The sequence below is a fragment of the Dioscorea cayenensis genome, chromosome 11, assembly GCF_009730915.1.
Source record: "Dioscorea cayenensis subsp. rotundata cultivar TDr96_F1 chromosome 11, TDr96_F1_v2_PseudoChromosome.rev07_lg8_w22 25.fasta, whole genome shotgun sequence".
NCBI lineage: Eukaryota > Viridiplantae > Streptophyta > Magnoliopsida > Dioscoreales > Dioscoreaceae > Dioscorea > Dioscorea cayenensis.
The window spans coordinates 10,210,089-10,233,346 of record NC_052481.1 but is presented as its reverse complement, the minus strand read 5'-3'; the positions used below and the strand labels follow the sequence as shown (position 1 = coordinate 10,233,346).

Sequence of the window (23,258 nt, the reverse complement as noted above, 5' to 3'; positions counted from 1 at the left end):
GTCGGAGTCGCTCTCGGGCTCCGCTATTGCTGCTATTGAAGTGGAAGCATATAATGGGTCCTCTAGTGCTGGGGTCGAGGATGGAGGTGCTGGAGGTACTGGCGGTTCCTGTAGAGTCCTCGGCTGCAGGACGAATGATGAGGCAACGTCTCGCTCTAGGATCTGCTGTAATATGTCAAAATGCACCATGAACTCTGTGTACTGAGTGGCCTGCGTAGCCCTAATCTCGGCAACCTCGGCTCGGACCACTCCTATAGCATTCTCGAGCCTCTCAAAGCGATCATTGGCTCGAGAAGGTGAAAACATACACACTGGGGGTGGTTCCTCGGCCGCTGGAGGTGCCTCGGTCTCCATCGATGCGGGCTAAGGCTCGGGGACTGGCTGAGATGCTCCGGCGTCATCACCCTCATCCTCAGCTATCTCTGGGGCTGGTAGAACTAACGCAAAAAACCCCTGTCCGAACCCTGCGGACCATGCCCATCAACCGCATCGTCTCTAGACCCAGGGGAGTGGGTACACTCGTCTTCTCGGCCACGCGAATCGAATCCAAGAGACCCATGCCAAGCACTAATCTCATAATGTAAGGACCCGAGAAGATCGCTCCCAGTCTAGTGTACTGCCCCTAGTGTCTGATGTAATCAGCCAAGATGTGCCTTAAATGGATCGGTACGCGCTCTACCATCGAGTACAAGTACAGTAGCTCCTGACGGCTCAAGACACCAGTACTATCGCCACGGCCATTCACCGACCTACTCATGATTGCGTGCAAAATATCTGTAATCAGGTCAGGAAAGGCACGTAGCCTTGGAGACCCCCGGCTCATACTGACCCTGACCACATAGCACTCTGTAAGCTCTCTGCGAGGTCAAGGTTCCAGGATAATCAGTAGGCAACTATGCATACTCCTCTGAATCTGTGAATTCGTCCTCGTATAAGCCAAGTAGTATGGAAAACTGCGTAATGCTCAAAATATGGTGGCGTCCAAACACTCTGAACTGAATGGTGCCCAAACTGTTGAAGCTCGCATACGCTTTATCAAACTCAAACGAGGAGAGTACCTCCAGTTCAAACTCTCGGATAGCTGGCTCTCTAATCGTCAACAACTGCCGCCAACCACCATCTGAAACAAGGTCCTCAACCTCATCAGCGAACTCATCTCCCTGCTGAAGATCTCTTAATATAGTTCTGTCCAGGAATCGAGTCTGTCCAAAGCGGAGTCTTGATAAGCGCTCATAAAGGGCCTGATGTTCGGGAATCGCAAATCGCATGCCCTCGGGCTCAGAGGATGACTCACGCAGCCTCTTATCAGCTTGCTTCTTTGTCCTAGGTGCCATGATCTGCCAAATTTAAACAAAATTAGTCAAACAAGTTGATAAAACAATACTGCAGAAATCCACATGGTCGTGTGGAATTTCCGCACGCCCGTGTGGATTCACGCGGCGTGAGAACCGCATGACCAGGTATCAACAATCCAAAAATACAACTCAATAATATCTCTAACTTCATTCTAAACGTAAATCATTGTTTCAATTGAAGAAACGAAGCATTGTTAACCAGATTAATCAATAGAAATCATGAATTGAAGAAGAAGATGAAGAAAATGAATTTACCGACGAGGAGAAGTGAGAAAATAGAAAGCCGGCCAGAAAACTTGCTAAAATCCCACCAAACTGGCGCAATGGACTCGGAGAATGTTGTGAGAGTGTTTTCAAGTGAAAAGGAGTCGTGAAGAAGGAGAGAAATCATCCACTTTTTAAACAGAACTCGCGACTTTTGACGTTCTGTGCATCCACACGGGCGTGTGGAAATTCCCCACGCCCGTGTGCCTCACTTCAAAAGCTCCACAGGGGCGTATGCACGCCCGTGTGCGCTCTCGGGAAAAACTCTCACTGACTTAGAACGATCTCCCACGGGCATGCGGAAATTATCCACGCCTGTGCGCCAGACCCACAGGGGCAGACGCACGCCCCTTTGGCTTCCTTAGACATCCGAGAAAAATACCAAGTATTACGTACGCCCGTGCGGAAATTCCCCACGGGCGTGGACATTCACATGCCCAACTCACGAGGCGCACCGCGCCCTGTGTTTTCTCGAGATGGAGGGAACAACTCGCAGAGCTTCGCGCAGCGTGCGAAATTATCCCACGCCCGTGTGTGGTTCACAAGGTCACCGCAGGGGCGAGTCCACGCCCTGTGTGTTCTCGGGAAAAATCGCCCAACTGCGGGAAGCACACGCCCATGCAGAAATTACCCACGGGCGTGCGCTAGTCGCATGGTCGTCCACAGGGGCAGCCACACGCCCCTGTGCCCTCTCTGGAAGAGTTCATAGTGCACATCCACGGGCATGTGGAAATTCCCCACGCACGTGCGTTTTCTCTGGATGACATAGAAAAACCTGTAGGCTCTGCAGAACTAGTATGAACATGTCTACACACTTAGAGCCTGCCCTATTATGCAAAATTTACCAGATAAAAACACAATATAGGACTCAAACGACCAAACTTCGCCAATTCGCAACAAAACACACAATGAATTCTTTTAAAACCCACAATAAAATCGCAGCACATGCACTCAAAAATTTAAACACCAACACTTAACAATTTATTCATGCAAACAAACTAAACTAAAAGGCACGAAAACAGTAAACACTTGGGTTGCCTCCCAAGAAGCGCTTGTTTAATGTCACTAATCTTGACGTATCTTTCTTACCTCGCGGGGGTTCATCAATGAAGGTTGCCCTCTTACCCATAACTTGAAAGCATGATAAGCAAAGTCTCTTTAGAGTAAAGTGTGTACTATCGGGCTTCGGACCACCTAGCAATCATTCATCCAAATTCCTTGGCTCATGTACGTCTCCAATAGTCTTGGGTCATTTTCGGTGGTGTCTCCTAGCCCTCTTCATTTTTCGGAGCACATTCTTCAAGATCCCCGGGGTAGATGTTTCCTCTCCATTCGAACCAAGCATCATTACTTCTTCATTGCTTTCCTCTTGGTCGAACAAACCTTCATACGGATCCGGGTTGAACATTTCCTGTATATATTCATCAACAATCTCATCAGTAGTGTCTAGAAAATACAAAGTGTCATCAAAATCGAGAGAATGCCGCATGGCTTCAGCAAGGCGGTAAGTGAGCTTATCGTCTCCGACTCTCAATGTAAGCTCAACGCCGTCCATGTCAATCAATGTTTTGGAAGTTTGCAAGAACGGTCTCCCAAGTATCAAGGGTACATCTGCATCCTCATCGACATCTAGCACTACAAAGTCAACCGGAAAAATGTACTTGTCCACCTTGACAAGCACGTCTTCAATGATGCCTCTCGGATGTCGTACCGTTCGGTCCGCCAATTGTAAAGTTATCCGAGTAGGCCTAGGCTCACCCAAGCCTAGCTTTTGGAAGAAAGTATATGGCATGACGTTGATACTTGCCCCTGAATCCGCCAATGTCATTTCCTCACCTAAGTTGCCGATGTTACACGGAATAATGAAGCTTCCCGGATCCTTCTTCTTGTTTGGCATGTTCTTTTGCAACACCGCCGAGCATGAAGCATCAAGCACCACTGAAGCACTCTCCTCCAATTTCCTCTTGTTGGTCAATAGGTCTTTCAGGAACTTCGCATACTTAGGCATTTGAGCCAAAGCCTCAACAAAAGGAATGTTGATAAGGGATTCTTAGCTTGAAAGGTGGGGGTGCCACCTCTTTCTCTTTGTTTGCTCCCTTCTCAACCTCTACGACCTCGGGTGCATGTTCTTTCACCTTCTCACTCGGAAGCCTCCCTTCAGCCTCATGACCACTTCTCAAAGTGATCGCCTTCACATGTTCTCTCGGGTTGGTTTCCGTGTTACTTGGTAAACTTCCATGTGGCCTTTCGGAAAGAGATTTCGCAATCTGCCACACTTGATTTTCAAGATTGTGCAAGGAGGCGGTGTGATTGCGAAGTGTAGCCTCGACTGATTCAAACCTTGTATTTGCCGATTGAACAAATCTAGCCAAGTACTTCTCCAAATCCGTCATTCGGGTTTCCAAGCCTGAAATTCTGTTTTCCACTTGAGGGGCTTGTTGTTGTTGTAACCCCGATGGCCCCATGGTCTTCTGTGGTCCTTGATTACTCCATGAAAAGTTGGGATGATTCTTCCAACCTGAATTGTAGGTGTTGTTGTATGGATTCCCTTGAGGTCTCATTCCATTACCTACAAAGTCGACATTCTCAACTGAAGAAACATCACCAATGACAATTGGGAAATCGGATGGAACATGTCCTCCACCACAACTGGTGCAATTGGTCACGGTCGCAACTCTATTCGAAGCTATAAGATCTAGCTTCTTACTCAAACTCTCCACTTGGGCCGCCAATGAAGTTACCGCGTCAATTTCATGGAGACCGGTCATTTTTTTCTTTTCCCTAGCATTCCACTGGTAACTATTTAACCCCATTTCCTCAATCAATTGACGAGCTTCGTCGGGGGTTTTGCTACCTAAGGTACCTCCTGCCGCCGCATCCAAGAGTTGCCTTGTACTCGGGTTCAAACCATTGTAGTAGGTTTGAACAATCATCCACTCCGGGAATCCGTGTTGCGGACACTTGCGCAGGAGTTCCTTGAACCTTTCCCATATCTCGAATAGAGACTCCAATTCCAACTGCATAAAGGATGAGATCTCATTCTTAAGCTTTGCTGATTTTCCAGGAGGGAAATAATGGGCTAGAAAAGCTTCTACCATCTCCTCAGATGTAGTGATTGATGCTCTAGGTAATGAGTGTAGCCACTGCTTCGCTTTCCCCTTTAAGGAAAATGGGAAGGCTCTCAACTTGATGGCATCATCCGTCACACCATTTATCTTCAGCATGTCACACACCTCGAGGAAGCTCTCTATGTGACTGTTTGGATCCTCATCGGCCAAACTGTTGAATTGTGCGGACTGCTGCAGCATATGGATGAATGCCAGCTTTAGCTCGAAATTCTGAGCTGTAATTGGGGGACGCACAATACTCGATTGTGTCCCCAACACTGAAGGTCTGGCATAATCGGATAGTGTTCATCGTTGCTCATTTTGTTTTGCCATGTTGTCAGATCCTTCTAGTTCCAAATCAGCTGGATTAGCCTGTTCTTGTATTAGCACTATGGAGAGCTAAAATTCCCTAGTGGGTACTTGGCTATTTGTGAACCCTAGAATGTATTCATTTTATTGAACCTCTTTATTATGCTTTCAATTAATTAATGTTTTATTTTAGTTCTAATCTTGAATGCTTGATTGTATGAATACTCCCTTAGAGTGACACTACTGTTGAGAGTCCTTGTTTGTAACCCTTATGAGAGAGTGACATAGCACGAGACTTAGACAAAGCTATATAGGAGAGGGTTGAGAGTGTGAGTCGAGGAGTGACAAGATCCCCTTGCTTATATCCCGCAAGTGCACGGGCTTGTCGAAGTAATAATGCCGGGTGAGCGGGGTCGAATCCACAGGGAGTAGGGAGTAAAGACACTTAATTTGATCCTTAGCTATTTGGAGTATCAACAATGATAAGTGTGGTAATGATTCAATTCTCAGAAATTAAAAGCAACAAGTAAGAGAGCAAAAGTAAGGAGGATGCAAGGCAATCGATAAAGATGGGGTACTCGGATGATGTTTCACCTAGGATAATCGCTTCAAGTGCAAGAACTCTCTATTATGCTTTCTAATCAATGCAACGGTGAGTCGTGGAAATCCTTACATACATAGTGCCAAATCTAAGGTCAACTATGCCTAACTCTATACATGTCCCGGAGGAGAAATCGAACAATCTCAACACCTCACACTCGCATAGAGTTGCAATGAGCTCTAGGGATTCCAAGTGATAAATCTCTTCCTAGATTTAGACCTAACCCTTTGGTCTAGGTGGAAGGTCCCTAGCCATAATTAAGCCCTAGATACTAAGATCACCTCAGCGCTTCACTCCATTGTACGCGCAACTAGGCCCTAGCGGAGGTTCATCCCTTAGACCATTCACTCTATTATGGCCGCAAAGAACTCGAGGAACGGAGGTAGAATCTATCACGTTGGAAGGGAAAGGGGACGCTCCTGTACCTCTCGACTCACCCTCTCAACCCTCTTCAACCTAGCTTTGTCTAACGCTCGTGGTGTGTCACTCACTCACATGGTTACCAACAAGAACTCTCAACCCTAGTGTCACTCTAGGGGAAATGTTCATACAATCAAGCATTCAAGGTTGGAACTCACAATAAACATCAATTTACTGAAAGCATAATAAAGAAGTTCAATGAAACGAATACATCCTAGGGTTCACAATCACCCAAGTACCCACTAGGGGTTTAGCTCTCCATGGAGCTAAGTACAATCAAAGAAATCGAATGTAAAAGCAATAAATCCATAAAAAAAAACCCCTCGATGGTCGTGTCGATGGTCTTGTGGAAAGTCCTCTCCTCGTCATCCAAGGATTCCTTCGTCCGGTATAGGATACGCCTCGATCGAAGCTCCCATACCAACCTTCTTCCTAATGGAATCACGATGTTGGAGCCATAGAACCTCTCCAAAACCTTCGCCAATACCCCTCGAAACCCTAGCCGGAGCCCTCTCGCAAGTTGGGGAAAAGATGGAGAAAAGAAAACCAAAATCGGGGATGAATCGGCTTTAAATAGGGCTGGAATCGGGCAACTCCACGGGCGTGGATGGTACACGCGCCCGTCTGGAATTTCCCACAGGGCGTGGATAATTTCCACTGCCCGTGTGGATTCTCTATCTCTCGATTTCTCGGCCAGTGTGAGCAGTCTTTGATACGATGATTACTACGAGTATTACTACATTGCTCGCTATAGTCTTCGACTCGAATAACTTCCCAATTCCATACTTTCATCGGGAGTAGCATAAGCGGGCACACGTTCACGTCGTGAATCACTTGCTTCTTCAATGATATATATGTTGGTGGGGTTCTTGTTCTTGTATGCATAAGACGGAATGCTAGAGTGTGCCTGCCTTTGTACCCCTCCAAATGGATGTACTCACTCGAATGCGAGGAGGTTGGCACACACTTTAGCATCTCACACCTGTCCTATGTCTTCGCGTTTGAACCTTAGCAAGATATCCTCCAAAATAGGTGCATTATGATCCACATTGGCCCATTTCCTTCATACTCGGCCTCACAACCCTACCTGCATAAAAGTAACATAAAAACACACATATTAATGTAAAAAACTGAGAAAAGTAATGCTCAACATAAGGAATGAACGCTTCGCATTCATATCACACAAGCACTTATCAAGGAGTAGAGGAGCGTCCTCTTTTCCCTTCGATGTGATTTATTCTACCTCCATTTCCTCATGTTCTTCATAATCATAGTAGAGTGAATGGGCTAAATTATGACCTTCAACTGGTGCTTATTTGCGAGTGCAACGGAGTGAAGTTTTGAAGTGATTTTAGCACCTAGGCTTAATTGTGACTAGGGACCTTCCACCTGGACCAAAGGGTTAGGTCTACATCTAGGAAGAGGATTTATCACTTGGAATCCCTAGAACTCATTGCAACTCTATGCAAGTGCGAGGTTGAGAGGTTATTCAATTTCGTCTCCGGGACATGTATAGAGTTAGGCATGGTTGACCTTAAATTTGGGACCATGTATTTAAGGATCTTCACGACTCATTATTGCATCAGTTAGAAAGTATAATAGAGGATCTTTGCACTTGAACCGATTGTCCTAGGCGAAACAATATCCGGGTACCCTATTTATATCGATTGCATTACCTTCTCCTTTACTTGTGCTCTTTTTCTTTTTCTTTTACTTTTGTTATTTAACATCTTGTTACACATATCACTATTCATCTTTCACTTAGTTAAGAAACAATTTAAGTGTTTTTATTCCCTACTCTCTGTGGATACAATACCCAACTCATCTGGGATTTTATTACTTCGACAAACCCATGCACTTGCGGGACATACGCAAGGGGCGTTGTCAGCCCTAGGATTGATAAGGGAACCTTTGAAGAGGATGAAACTACTCCATAAGACCATTGACATGAATACCAAGGGGGTTTTATTCATGGATTGCATCTCTTTACTTTTGACTTCATTGTTGATTGTATTTTGCTCCAAAGAGAGCTAAACCCTTAGTGGATTCTTGGACTTGTAAACCCTGGATGATATTGTTTCTTTGACTTTCTATTATGATTTTCTTAATCGACGTTTTTAATTGAGTTCCAATTGTAAATGCTTGTTGTGTTGATTTCTCTCTTAGAGTGACACTAGGGTTGAGAGTCTATATTGGTAGTCCTTGTGAGTGAGTGACACATCATGAGGGTTAGACAAAGCAAGATTAGGGACGGTCGAGAGGGTCAGTTGAGAGGTAGCGGAGCGTCCCTTTTCCCCTTTGTTGTAATTAATCCTACCTCTATGTTCCAAGATTTCTTTGTGGCCATAATAGAGTGAAGTGCTAAGAGAAGAACTCCGCTAGGGCTAAGTTGCGCGAGCAACAAACCGAAGCGTTTAGGTAATCCTTAGTGATGGGGCTTAATTGTGACTATGGATCTTTCGCTTGGACCAAAGGGTTAGTCCTATATTAGGGAATAGGGTTTATCACTTTGAATCTCTAGAGCTTCTTGTAACTGTACACATTGTGAGGTGTTGAGACTGATTGATTTCTCCACCGGGGCATAGTGTAGAGTTAATCACGGTTGACCTTAGATTTAGGACCGTGTACTTTAGGACTTCCATGACTCATTAAGCATCAGTTAGGAGACATAATAGTTGGTCTTGCACTTGAAGCAATAATCCTAGGGGAGCAATGTCCGAGTTCCCCACTTTCTATCGATTGCCTTTCCTCTCATTTTATTGTGCCTCTCTTTCTTATTTTCTTTAGTTCTTTTCATGTTCATTTGTTCACACCAATATTAACTCATCTTCACTTCAATTAAATAGCAATTTTTGTGTTTCTGATTACTATCCTCTTTGGATTCGACTGCCCACTCACTAGGGTATTATTATTTTGACAAACTCATGTATTTGCGGGTCACACGCAAGGGGTGTGTCAAGTTTCTTGCGCCGTTGCAAGGGAATAGGCATTTTAGAAACATTTTGCACTTTTATATTTTAGCTATTAATCATTTATTCTATTCCACATTATCTTATTCTGTCATCATTCTAATTTATTTTTGTTCTTTGATTTCAGGAAAAATGATCAACATACCCAAATTATTTGACACAATCATGGGAATGGTTGAAAATATAGAACGCAAAGTTCAGTTGTTTGCAGTGCAATCCAGCTCATATTGTTCCTGCAAGAGCAATTCTCCATTAACCACCCCGTGAAGGGATCTGTTGTTGATTACATTAATAGAATTTACGACCAGAGTTGCAAGTTATATAGTGTGCTAGATCAGTTTGAAAAGTCTGCATTGGCATCTATGAGCACTCATTTGGAATAAAGTTTCGAGAGGGTCCCTACTCAGTTTGATTCGTCCTATCATGAACAAAGACAAGAACTTTTCTCGTTGGGAGTGTCAACTTCAGGGTAGGAAATCTGTGAGATAGAGGATGTTATTGTCATTGAAGGCCATTCAGATGCACATGCATAAATAGAAGAGGTAGAGAATGATCTTGAACAAGGGTCATACAATTTTGAGGAAATTAATAGATTGAAGGAAAGAAGATTGCGACCATCAATTGAGGAACCACCTGAGTTAGAGCTTAAAACTTTATCGGCACATTTGGAATATACCTTTCTAATGGAAGAATCAAAGCTCCCGGTGATTGTGGCTTCGAATCGCTCTCCAGATCTGAAGGACAAGCTTGTGATCATGTTAAAAAAGCATAAATCTGTCATAGCTTGGAAGATCTCTAATATAACTGCCATCAATCCCTCATTTTCCACTCATAAGATCCTGATCCTGGATAATTACAAGTCGGTGCTTCAACCTCAGAGAAGATTAAACCCAAACGTGAAGGAAGTTCTCAAGGCAGATGTGGTAAAACTTCTAGATACAGGAATCATTTATCCATCTCCGACAGTGCGTGGGTGAGCCCAACTCAAGTAGTCCCGAAGAATGGAGGAATGACGGTTGTGGGAAATGAAAAGAATGAACTAATTTCAACTAGGATAGTTACGGGCTGGCATGTCTGTATTGACTACAGAAGGCTGAATGATGCACCTCAAAAGGACCATTTTCCATTGCAATTTACTGATCAGATGTTGGAGTAGTTGGCAGGGCATCAGTTTTATTGCTTCCTTGATGGTATATCGGGATACTTTCAAATTCCTATAGATCCAAAGGATCAAGAGAAGATGACATTTACTTGCCCTTATGGTATTTTTTCTTACAGAAGAATGCCTTTCACGTTGTGTAACGCACCAGCGATATTTCAACATTGCATGACCGCCATCTTCAAGGATCTCCTAGTGGACATCATGGAGGTGTTCATGGATGATTTTTTGCTGTTCAGAGATTCCTTTGACATTTGTTTAAGGAATTCAGAGAGAGTGTTAGTGAGATGTGAAGAGACAAATCTTGTTCTTAATTGGGAGAAGTGTCACTTTATGGTCCAAGAATACATTGTTCTGGGACATAAGATTTCCAGAGTTAGGATGAAGGTGGATAAGGCAAATATTGAAGTCATAGAAAATCTTCCTCCACCTACAAATGTAAAAGGGGTTCATAGTTTCTTGGGGCATGCGGGTTTTTACAGAAGGTTCATCAAGGACTTTTCGAAGATCACCCAACCAATGACTAAACTCCTTGAAAAGGATGTCCAATTTGATTTTGGGAATGACTGTCTTATAGCTTTCAAATTGTTGAAGGAGAAAATAGTGCAAGAACCAATTTTGACTATACCAGATTGGAATGAGCCCTTAAGCTCATGTGCGATGCAAGTGATTATGCTGTTGGAGCAGTTTTGGGTCAAAGGAAACATAGGCAGTTTCAACTGATCTATTATACGAGTAAAACTCTCACAAGTGCTAAAGAGAACAATACAACAATCAAAAAAAGTTGTTAGCAGTGGTGTTTGCTTTCGATAAGTTCAAACCATACCTCAACTTGCCTAGGGTCACTGTATTTACCGATCACTCAACAATCTGCTATCTTATGAACAAGGCTAATATGAAACCGAGGTTGATTCATTGGAACCTATTGTTGCAAGAGTTTGATATGGAGATAAAAGACAAGAGAGGAACCGAAAATGCAGTTCACCTTAGTTGCAATGATTGTATTCTTGAGTTTAGAAGAATTTTTAACATTGAATGTTCTCATGCTCTAGTTTTTCCTTGAATTTCTAGGAATTTTTACCCAATTCACACTTGTTGTACTAGTCGCTTATTAAACTCTTTTCGAAACTCAAGTAAGTGTTTAAGGGACTAAGTAGCTTTATTTCTTGTGTTTCATTTTGCTTAAAAAAATGATGAAAAGAGAAAAATACTTGTTTTAGTTATGCATTGGAGGGTGAAAAGAGCTGCCACCTATGACGTATGAAGCTACTCTCAAAAGTCATATACTAGTTATGCCCTAATGAGAGAAAGAGCTATCTCACAAGATGAGTGAAAGCTGCTACCCCGGTAGAAAGGGCTACCACCTCGAAAGTGTGAAAGCCACCTTAGCGGCCGCTTCGAAAGGGCTACCTTAGAGGATGTGTGTAGCTACCACCTCTTTACTTTGTTTTGTATATAAATAAGTCCCTTATGCTTAGAACTTTGAGGAGTATACTTTGGGTTGATTTGAGTGAGTTCACACACTTACATGATTTTAGGTTTTTTATCCTTTTTGATTCGAGTTTTTAGCTAGAGCATTGATTTTTCGTATTTAGTGTTAAAATTTCCCATACATGTTGAATGCTTTCCTTGCATTCTTTGGTGAACCTAACTCCAAGCACTTTCAATATTTCCCTTTTCTGTGCTTCAATGTTTTATTTTTGCTTGAGGACAAGCAAAAGCTTAAGTGCGGGGAGTTCGATAAGTGCTTGTGTATTAGTAACTTTTATCAGGTTTTAGTGCTAATGCAAGTGTATTTGTGAACTTTCGTGCATGAAGGGTTGCGAAGCCAAATATAAAAGAAAGAAGCAAAAGTGGATTGCTATTGTACTTTGTTGATGAAGTCTTGTAGTAAATAAATGTGAAGACACAAGTTGTGATTGAAGATACGTGAATGTGTGCCAACCTCCATGCCCTTAAGTAATTATAATGGTTTGGAGGGACACAAGGGCAGTCACAATTACGTATCTCGACTTGTGTAATGATTGCAACATCTTCACCAATGAGACCTTTTATTGATGAAGCGACGTGATCTACGGTACAGAGGTGTGCCCGTTTATGTTGCCTCAATGAAAAGTGTGGATTCGGGAGTATTTTGGCAGAGTACTGTAGTAGGTACTGTTGCAAAACACTGTAGCAATTTACTATAGAAATTACTGTTCACAACCCGCAGAAAAGCAGATTTCCAAAAATCCACACGGGCGTGTGGAAATTCCACACACCCGTGTGGATGCCCGATTCTAGACCTTTATAAAGCTGCGACTTGTATTGATTTGGGGATCCATCTTTCATCCTTTCTTCTATCTTTTGTCCAACTTTTGGGAGGCCGGTGGCTTGGGTATAGAGAGGCTTTGGCATGTCTTTTGGAGTGGTTCTATGGCTTCGATACCTCATTTCTCTTGGAAGATGTTATTGGGGGAGATTTCATCGGCACCGATCCGGCGAGGTGTGCCCTAGGCTTCACAAAGGAACCTTTGGAGGGGACAAGGCTACTCCACAAGACGATCGACATGCATACCGAGGGGATTTTCCTATGGATTACATGTTTTACTTTAAATTTCATTATTGATTGTATCTTATTCCATGGAGATCTAAACCCCTTAGTGGGTACTTTGATTTGTAAACCCTTGGATGTATTCCTTTCATTAACCTTTTATTATGTTTTCATTAATTGATGCCTTTAATTGAGTTCCAATCTTGAATGCTTATTGAATGATTTCTCTCTCAGAGTGACACTAGGATGGAGAGTCCATCTTGTTAATCTTTGTGAGTGAGTGACACACTATGAGGGTTAGACAAAGAAAGATTGGAGAGGATCGAGTGGGTGAGTCGGGAGGTAGTGGAATGTCCTCTTACCCCTCAGATGTGATTTATCCTACCTCTACGTTCCAAGAGTTATTTGCGGTTACAATAGAGTGAAGGGTTAAGGGATGAACTCTGCTAGGGCTTAGTTGTACGCGCAACAGAGTGAAGCGTTGAAGTGACTTTAACACCTGGGGCTTAATTGTGATTAGGGGTCTTTCTACTAGACCAAAGAGTTAGATCTACATATATGAATATGATTTATCATTTGGAATCCCTAGAGCTTCTTATAACTTTACACAATGTGAGGTGTTGAGACTGATTAATTTCTCCACCGGGGCATATTGTAGAGTTAGTCACGGTTGACCTTAGGTTTGGGACCATGTGTTTAAGGATGTCCACAACTCATTAAGCATTAGTTAGGAAGCATAATAGTTGGTTTTGCACTTGAAGCAATAATCCTAGGAGGAACAATATTTGAGTACCCCACTTTTCTCGATTGTCTTTCCTCTCATTTTATTGTGTCTCTCTTTCTTATTTTCTTTAGTTCGTTTGCATCGATCTTTATACAAACCATCATTATTTCATCTCCACTTAGTTAAGTAGCAATCTTGGTGTTTCTATTCCTTACTCCCTGTGGATACGATACACCACTCACTTGGGATTTATTACTTCGATAAACCCGTGCACTTGCGGGTCACACGCAATGGGCGTTATCACTTGCATGTCATATTAATCTTTGTGATTAATTTGTATTGCTTGATTTGTTGCCTTGGTGAGAGAATGACAACACCCCTTCCGTGTAAAACATAAGTGCGCGGGTTTGTCGAAGTAATAAATCCCAAGTGAGTTGGTTATCGTATCCATAGGGAAAAGTGAATAGAAATACAACGATTGCTACTTAACTAAGCGAAGATAAAACAATAATAGTGTGGATTAAATCAATGTGAACAAGACTAAAGAAAATAAGAAAGAAAGGTAAGATAAAATGAGAGGAAAGGCAATCGATCGAAAGTGGGGCACTCGGACATTGCTCCTCCTAGGATTATTACTTCAAGTGCAAGACCAACTATTATGTCTCCTAACTGATGCTTAATGAGTCCTAGAGATCCTAAAATACATGGTCCCAAACGTAAGGTCAACCATGACTAACTCTATACTATTTCCGGCGGGGACATCACTTAGTCTCAAAACCTCACACTGTGTACAGTTGCAAGAAGCTCTAGGGATTCCATGTGATAGACCCTATTCCAAGCTCTAAGGATCCCTAGTCACAATTAAGCCCTGGATAATAAGGATTACTTCAACGCTTCACTCTGTTGCTCACGCAACTAAGCCCCAGCGAAGTTATTCTTTTAGTACTTCACTCTATTGTGACCGCAAAGAACTCTAGGAACACGGAGGTAGGACAAATCACACCGGACGGGAAAGAAGATACTCTGCTATCTCTCAACTCACCCTCTCAACCCTCTCCAATCTAGCATTGTCTAACCCTCATGGTGTGTCACTCATCGACAAAGGCTACCAAGATGGACTCTTAATCCTAGTGTCACTCTAAGGGAGAAATCATTCAACAAGCATTCAAGATTGGAACTCAATTAAAGACATTAATTAAGGAAATCATAATAAAAAGTTAATGAAACAAAAACATCCTATGGTTTACAAGTCCAAGTACCCACTATGGGGTCTAGCTCTCCATGGAGCAAGATACACTCAATAATGAAAAAGAAAGTAAAAACATGTAATCCATAAGTAAACCCCCTTGGTATTCATGTCGATGGTCTTGTGGAGTAGCCTCATTCTCTCCAAAGGTCCCTTTGTCAAGCCTAGGGCACACCACGCCGGATCGGTGCTGATGAAAGCTTCCCTAATAACTATCTTCTAAGAGAAACATGGTGTCGAAGCCGTAGAATCACTCCAAAAGCCTTGACAAAGATGGAAAGAATGATGAAAGATGGATCCCCAAATCGTTACAGGTCACGGCTTTATAAAGGGCTAGAATCGAGAATCATCTCAGGCGTGGGTAATTTCCACATGCCCATGTGGATTTCTAGAAATCTGATTTTCTGCGGGCTGTGAACAGCAACTAATACAGTAAATTGCTACAATGATTTGCTACACTACCTACTACAGTACTTTGCCAAAATACTCCCGAATCCACACTTTTCATCGAGGTAACATAAACGGGCACACGTCTATGCCATAGATCGTATCGCCTTTTCAATAAAATACCATATTGGTGAAGATCTTGCTAACATTGCACAAGTTGAAATACGTAAATGTGACTGCCTTTGTGCCCCTCCAAACCATGTAATTGCTTAAGCATATGGAGGTTGGCACACATTCACATATCTTCGATCACAACTTGTGTCTTCACATTTGTTCACTTCAAGATTTCATCAACAAAGTACAATTGTAATCTACTTTGGCTTTTTTCTTTAATTATTTGGCTCCACAACCCTTCATGCATGAAAGTTCACAAATACACATGTATTAGAGCTAAAATCTGATGAAAGTAATGCTCATCGTAAGAAAAGAATACTTCGTATTACTAATACACAAGCACTTATCAAACTCCCCCATACTTAAGCTTTTGCTTGTCCTCAAGCAAAAGTAAAACATTGAAGCAAAGAAGAAGGAAATATTTAAAGTGTTTGGCCTTAGGTTCACCAAAGCATGCAAAGGAAGCATTCTACAAGTAAGGGAAATTTCATCACTAAATACGAAAAATCAATGCTCTAGTTAAAAACTCGAATAATAATGGACAACAAACCCGAAATCGTGTAAGTGTGTGTAAACTCCCTCAAGTCAACCCAAAGTATACTCATCAATGTCCCAAGTATAAGGGACTTATTTATCTACAAAACAACACAAAACAAAGAGATGGTAGTAGCTTCACACAACCTCTAAGTTAGCCATTTCCAAAGCAGCCGCTAAAGTGGCTTTTATACTTTCAAGATGGTACCTCTTTCTACCGGGGTAGTAGCTTTCACTCATCCCATGAGATAGCTCTTTCTCTCATTAGGGCATAACTAGTATCCGACTTATGAGAGTAGCTTCATACTTCATAGGTGGCAGCTATTTCCACCCCAATTGCTTAACCAAATAAGTATAACATTTTTTAGCACAAACAACACAAGATATTGCACTAATTAGTCCCTTAAACATTGAACCTGAGTTTCCAACAGAGTCTAATGAGTGACTAAGGTGAACCGCCATTGGCTATGTGAGCATGTATGTCAATCAAAATTTATGTAAAGAACATGTGCAAAGTGAACTCCCCCCACACTTAAGATGTACATTGCCCTCAATGTACACATACAAGCACAATAAAAAGTATAGCAATCAAAAATATATGTGGGAGTGGGCCATTGAAACAATACTCCCCTGAACTCCCAGTGGTGCATTTGCTAGAGCTAAATTCTTGGGAGTTGAGTTGCAACGGGTTATGAAGTACATATGGCCATGTGTATAACACATTAACCGTGTCTATAACTTATCCTTAATTTCCATACTGACAAGACCATCTGCACGTAACAACTACAGTAATTTTCTTCAGTACCTTGCTACAGTATACTACATTACTCCGCCAAAATACTCCCGAATCCACACTTTTTATCGAGGCCACATGAATGGGCAAACATCCATATGATAGATCATGTTGCGTCTTCAATAAACATCACATTGATGAAGAGAACACAAACAAACATGTATAAGTGAAAAAACCTAAGAAAAGGAATGCTCAATGTAAGAATACTTCGCATTACTAATACACAAGCACTTATCAAGGAGGAAAGTGGAAATGAAAATGGCTCAAGGAATAGTGTAAAAAGAATGAGAAAAAGATAAGAAAAAGGGCTTTTAAACCTTAAATTTCAGCCCTATGCAAGGTTCCATATAGCCCCCATACGGCCCTACAGGATCTTATAGAAAGTTTCAGGATTTTCATACCAGGGTACATACGGCCTCGTATGGACCCCATCATGCCCATTCAGTCTATACAAAAATGGCTCTTAACCACTCAATTGGTGGCCGTTTCACATCCTTTTTTATTCTAACAACTTGGGATACTCTCAAAAACTCACACATGAAAATTACTCAAGAAAACAAGTTGAAGCACAAAATAAGAAATACAAAAAAGTAGAATTACCACATCCTGCCCCTTTAAAGAAATTTCAATCCCGAAATTTTTACATACCTTTTGTTTCAAACAAAAGGGGATATTTACTATTGATCACTTCTTCTGGTTCTGACACGCCCTAATATGCGTGTAAACCGCAAATGCACGGGTGTCGAAGTAATAATTACCCGGTGAGTGGGTAGTCGAATCCACAGGGAACGGAAGTATTAGTATTAACCAATTCTTAGTTATCTTGTCGAAATCAATGGATGTGATGAAATGAACTAATTGCAAGAGAATTAATAAGCAAGCAAACGAGCAAGAAAACAAGTAAAGGAGATCTCAATCTATAAAGATGAGGTACCCGGGTAATGCTCCGCCTAGGATCTAACATGAAGCTCATAATTCACTAAATACTTCTAAACCGAGTCTAATGAGTCGAGGTAATGCAAGAACAACCGGCCCTTGCCTCTAAGCCACCGGTACCAGTCCCCTACAAGGTCCCGGCGTAGAAATCACTCAATCTCAACACCTCACACCCCATATGACCGCAATACGCTCTAGGGACACCTAAGAGTGAAACCGATTCTTAAATATAGATCCAACCCTAATTCCCAGCGAAGGACCTCTAACCCCCTACAAGGTATCGGCGGAGAAATCTCTCAATCTCACGCCTCACACCAAATATGGTTACATAGAGTTTAGGAAATACGGAGATAGGAAACAGTCAATCGGAAGGGAAAGGGGACACTCCACTATCTCATGACTCACCCTCTCAACCCTCTTTAACCTTGAAGTTCTAACTCTAATGGAGACCTCTCTCACATCAAAGTAACACATCATGCGAATCCAATCAACCACAAGGATTAATTAAACAAGCAAGCAATGGGAATACAAGATTAAAACTCAAATCAACTCGGATTGAATAGAAACATAAAGCAAATCATTACAAAAACATAGATCCTAGGGTTCACATGCCCAAATACCTACTAAGGTTTAGCCCTCCATGGAGCAAGTTACAAAACAATGATTATTACAATGAAAAGCAATGAAAACCATGAAGTAAAACCCCCTTAAATTCGTGATGATGGCCTTGATGGGTCACCCAACATCTTGAAGAATCCTTCTCCGACGGTAGGTCGCCAAAGGCTCCCTCTATGCTATGATGGAGAGAAGATTGATCAAAGTTGGTGATGGACGCCCCCCAATATTGCTAAAGAACTCCTCCAAAACCGTAGCCGACTTGCCTTCAAAGTGCTCACGAAAACCCTCGCCAAAAGTCCCTCCAAAATAGGGCAAGCATCCTATTTAAAGCCCAAAACCGCGCATGTCATGTGCCCTCACGCGCCCTTGTGGATTTTCCACGTGGCCGCATGGGCTGCAAGAATTTCCAAGAGGGCGCATGAACAATAATTTTGCTACAGTACTTTTCATAAAACGCGATCCAAACACTCTTCTCTTGAGGCCACATGTCCGGGCACACGTCTATGTGGTAGGGTATAAAACGTTTCTTCATCGACATATCTTTGAGAGGTCTTACAATCTTCAAAGAAAAGGAACATGAAGATGTGGCTGCCTTTGTGCCCTTCCAACTAGTGAATTGACTTGAATCTTCTTGGAAGTTGGCACAGATCTCCATATTTATGAACTCCTCTCGTGTCTTGGTCCTTGAATTGAACAAGAACTCCCAACATTGTGTCTTTATAGCCTATCTTTGCTTCCCTTTTACTCTTCAAGGCATTCACAAGCTATATGCATAAAAGAACACCAAATACACAATATGAGACATAAACCATGGTAAAAATGATGCTCAATGCATGTAAAATATATATAAAAATATGTCTACTCAAGCACTTATCAAACTCCCCCACACTTAAGTCTTTGCTTGTCCTCAAGCAAAATTAAGCATTAAACTCTTGGAAAGAAAAGAGAAGTGCTTGGCCTTAGGTTCACCAAAAGAGTACAAGAATAAAATTCTACAGTCATGGAGAGAGTCAAACACTAGACAAAACAATCAATGATCTAGCAAATAATCCAATCAAAAATGAAAGTGATAAAATCCGAATGCGTGTGTGTGTGAAAAACTCAACTCATGTCAACACTATGTCCACTACCAAGTTCTTATTAACATGGGACTTATTCATAAACAGAAAGAATAGGTAGTAGCTTCACACAACCTCTAAGGTAGCCCTTTCTCAAGATGCCTCCCGAGTGGCTTTCACACTTTCGAGGTGGTAGCTCTTTCTACCAAGGATGGTAGCTTTCACACATACCATAAGATAGCTCTTTCTCTCATTAGGGCATAACAAGTATCCAACTTATGAGAGTAGCTACATTCATCATGGGTGGTAGCTCTTTCCACCCCCTATGTACAAACAACAAACAATTTCCAATCTTTTTTTTTTATTTTTTTTTTATTTTCTTTTTTCTTTTTTTTTTTAAACTAAAAACTAGCACACTAAAGTCCCAAACATAATGAACTAGAGTCTTCATAGGTCTAATGAGCGAGAAAAGTACACAAAGAGCAATCGGACAAAAACATTCAATTGAATTGGATGAAAACTAGAGCATGATAAAATCCCTATTTCAGCCCTTTTGGAGCTATTTTTTGCCTATCTTTTGGAGGAAGTGCGGCTAGGGCTTGGAGAGATTTTGCTGGGATTTTGGAGCATTTCTATGGCATTCGACATTAATTTCCTTCGGAGGAGAGTTATTGGTGGTGTTTTCGATGACATTGATTCGGCGAGGTGTACCTTAGGTTTGATGAGTGTAATTCATATCATGTTTTCTTATCCTCAATTCATGCTTTTGCTTTTCTTTTAGCACTTCTTTGTATATATTTGGTGCTATACTGGGTATGTTTATTAATGATATAGGAATTGCGGAGCTCGATATAACTAGGAGTAAATTAGGTCATCACATGAAAGAAAATGGAAGAAATACCAAGTGTTCAAGCTCAACATGGGCAGAGCACGATCGTGCTGTCCCCCTGAATCTCCAACTTTGGTGAAGATCAAGTGAAGAAGCTTACAGGGGTGTGACACTAAGATGAACACGGTTGAAGCATAATCGTGTCACTTCCCCTGAATATCTCAGGCTAGAGTTTTTATTCTTCTCAATAGAGGAAGCACGTGCTGGAGGCTCCTAGCATGAACATGTTTATGGAAACATGCATCAAGCACGACCACGCTTTCTCCCACTAAAAATCTTAGGCAAACACTCAACTGATTTACTCAAAGATAACCAATTTAAACATGGTGAAAGCACGATCATGCTTAGACCGTGTCAAGTTCGAAGACAGCCATTTTAACTCCAGTTTTTACGGTTTTTCTCTCATCTTTGTTGGGTTACTCAACTCTACACCAGGAGAAGACTGAAGAGGGCGAAGATCATGCTTCACCACACACTCTAACGGTATAAAGGAGGAGTCAGACATATAAGAGAAGTGGGGTTGAGCATACGGGGCTCGACAAGGAAGATCATCGTAAGTAGAAGGTAGTCATGTATTCTTTCTCTTTCCATTCAACTATGTCTTTCTTGTTGTAACCATCCACGGTGCCCCGGGATATTGAACTATGTTGTTTTATATGATTTGACTACTTGATTGTTAATCATTATAGAGGTCTTTGTGTTTCTTGTGTTTAATATTGTGTTTGCATATCTTGATGGCTTTAATTGCATAGTTGCCTTGGTAATCTAGTTATCTTGGCATAACTTGGTGTGTTTGAGAACCATAGATGCAATATTTGCTTTAGGGCACACACTTTTATCTTGGAATGTACCTGGTAACCATTAAAATCAAGTCAGCATACTATAACTCATAGCGATCATCCCGAGGCAATGCTCTCTTGTAGTTGAAAACACAATCCTAATCCCCAGTTTCTATCATTATTCACTCTTTCACTATTAATTCTTAATTCAATTTTACTTCAATCATTGCTTAACTAGACATCAAAAGATATATTAGTACTTTAAGTCTAGTCCCTGAGGTTCGACAACCCTACCCCTAACGGGGTACCACTGTATTGCTTGTGTGCAACCCGTGCACTTGCGGAGAACACATCAAGTTTTTGGGGATGTTACCGAGGACTGGCAACTTTTAGAAAAATTTGGATTCTTGTGATTTAGTTTGTTCATATTGTCTATATTTGTGAATAATTTCTTTCTTGTTTGTTTTCTTTTTATTATTTTAGTTTTCTTTCGACTTTCATTCTTTTTCTTTTCTTTCTTTGAGCTCATTTTGATTTATCTTATAGGACATTGACAAATGTGTATGACCCATGGGAATACCTCTTGTCCATTTGTGAATCCTAACATAGAAATTGAGAGGAATTTTTGAAGAAGGATTAGGCAGATCAACTTGAGCGAAACATGGGATGTGGAGATAAGTGTGTAAGTAGGACAAGATAAGAATATGGCCGGGAATGAGTAGTATAGTATCTCAGATTATACCAGACTGAACTTGGAGGGAATAGTATATAGTATTGTTCGGCCTCTAGTTGCCACAAACAATTTCAAACTGAAACGAAATCTCATTCAATTGGTACAATAAATGTGTCAGTTTTATAGATTTGATAAGTGTTTGTATATTAGTAATACGAATTATTTTTTTATTACATTGAGCATTACTTTTCTCAAATTTTATTGCTTATTCTTGTGTATATGTGTTCGTTTGTGCATTTAGGGTTGTGGAGATAATTGTGGAAGAAAGAAATTAAAAGTAGATCATAGATGCAATTTTTGATTAAGTTCTTGGTTGAATAAACTTAAAGACACAAGTTGTGCTCAAAGACATTTGGGTCTGTGCCAACATCCATTGTGTTAAAAAAAATATATAAATTGGAGGGACACAAAGGCAGTCATACTCATGTGTTCTGACTTGTGCAATACTAGCAAAATCTTCATCAATGTGATTTCAATGAAGAAGCAACGTGATCTACCTCATGGATGTGTGCCCATTCATGTGGCCTCGATGAAAAGTGTGGATTCTGAAGTATTTTGGCAAAGTAGTATAACAGTTTACTGTAGCAAATCATTATAGCAAAAGTAATGTGGATGTTATTGGTCACAACTCATAGAAATCGACTTCTGGAAATTCACACGGGCGTGTGGAAATTCCAAACGCCCGTGTGGATTCCCGATTCCATCCCTTTTAAAGGCCGCGATTTCAGACATTTTAAGAAATCCTTTTATCATTTTTTTCATATCTTTGGAGGTACTCATGGCTTAGGTTTGGAGAGGCTGAGGGATTGTACAGCTTTTGACACCGCGTTCCTACAAAAGATAGTTATTAGGGAGGTTTCATCGGTATCGATTCGGCGAGGTGTGCCCTAGGCTTAATGAGGGAACCCTTGGAGAAGACGAGCCAACTCCACAAGACCATCGATACGGACTATGAGGGGGTTTAACTTATGGTTTACATTGTTTTACATTCAATTTTATTTTTGATTGTATCTTGCTCCATGGAGAGCTAAACCCCTAGTGGGTGCTTGGAGTTGTAAACCCTAGGTGATTTTGTTTCATTGATCTTTCATTATGTTTCTTTAATTAGTGTTTTTAATTGAGTTCCAACCTTGAATTCTTGTTAAATTTATTTTCCCTTAGAGTGACACTAGGGTTGAGAATCTGTCTTGGCAATCCTTGTGGATGAGTGACACACTATAAGGGTTAGACAAAACTAGGTTGGAGAGGGTTGAGAGGGTGAGCTGAGAGGTAGAGGAATGTCTCCTTTCCCTTCTGATGTGATTTATCCTACCTCCATATTCCAAGAGTTCTTTAAGGTCACAATAGAGTGAAGTGCTAAGAGACAAAGTCCAATAGGGCTTAGTTACGCAAGCAACAAAGTGAAGTGTTGAAGTAATCCTTAGTGCTAGGGCTGAATTGTGACTAGAGGTCTTTCGCCTGGACCAAAGGGTTAGATAGATAATAAGGAATAGGGTTTATCACTTGGAGTCACCAAATCTTCATGCAACTTCACACAGTGTGAGGCGTCAATAGTATCCTTTTCCGCCGGGGCATATTGTGAGGGTTAGTCACGGTTGACCTTAGGTTTGGGACCGTGTGTCTTAGGATTTCCATGACTCATTAGACATCAATTAGGAGACATAATGATT

At 41.4% G+C, this 23,258-nt stretch overlaps 1 non-coding gene across 1 annotated transcript; it reads left to right on the top strand.

Moving 5' to 3' along the window:
- Positions 1-4,562: 4,562 nt before the first annotated feature.
- On the top strand, positions 4,563-4,669 carry LOC120272804. Its single transcript, XR_005540340.1, has one exon. It is a non-coding gene; the product is annotated as a small nucleolar RNA R71 (small nucleolar RNA).
- Positions 4,670-23,258: the final 18,589 nt, after the last annotated feature.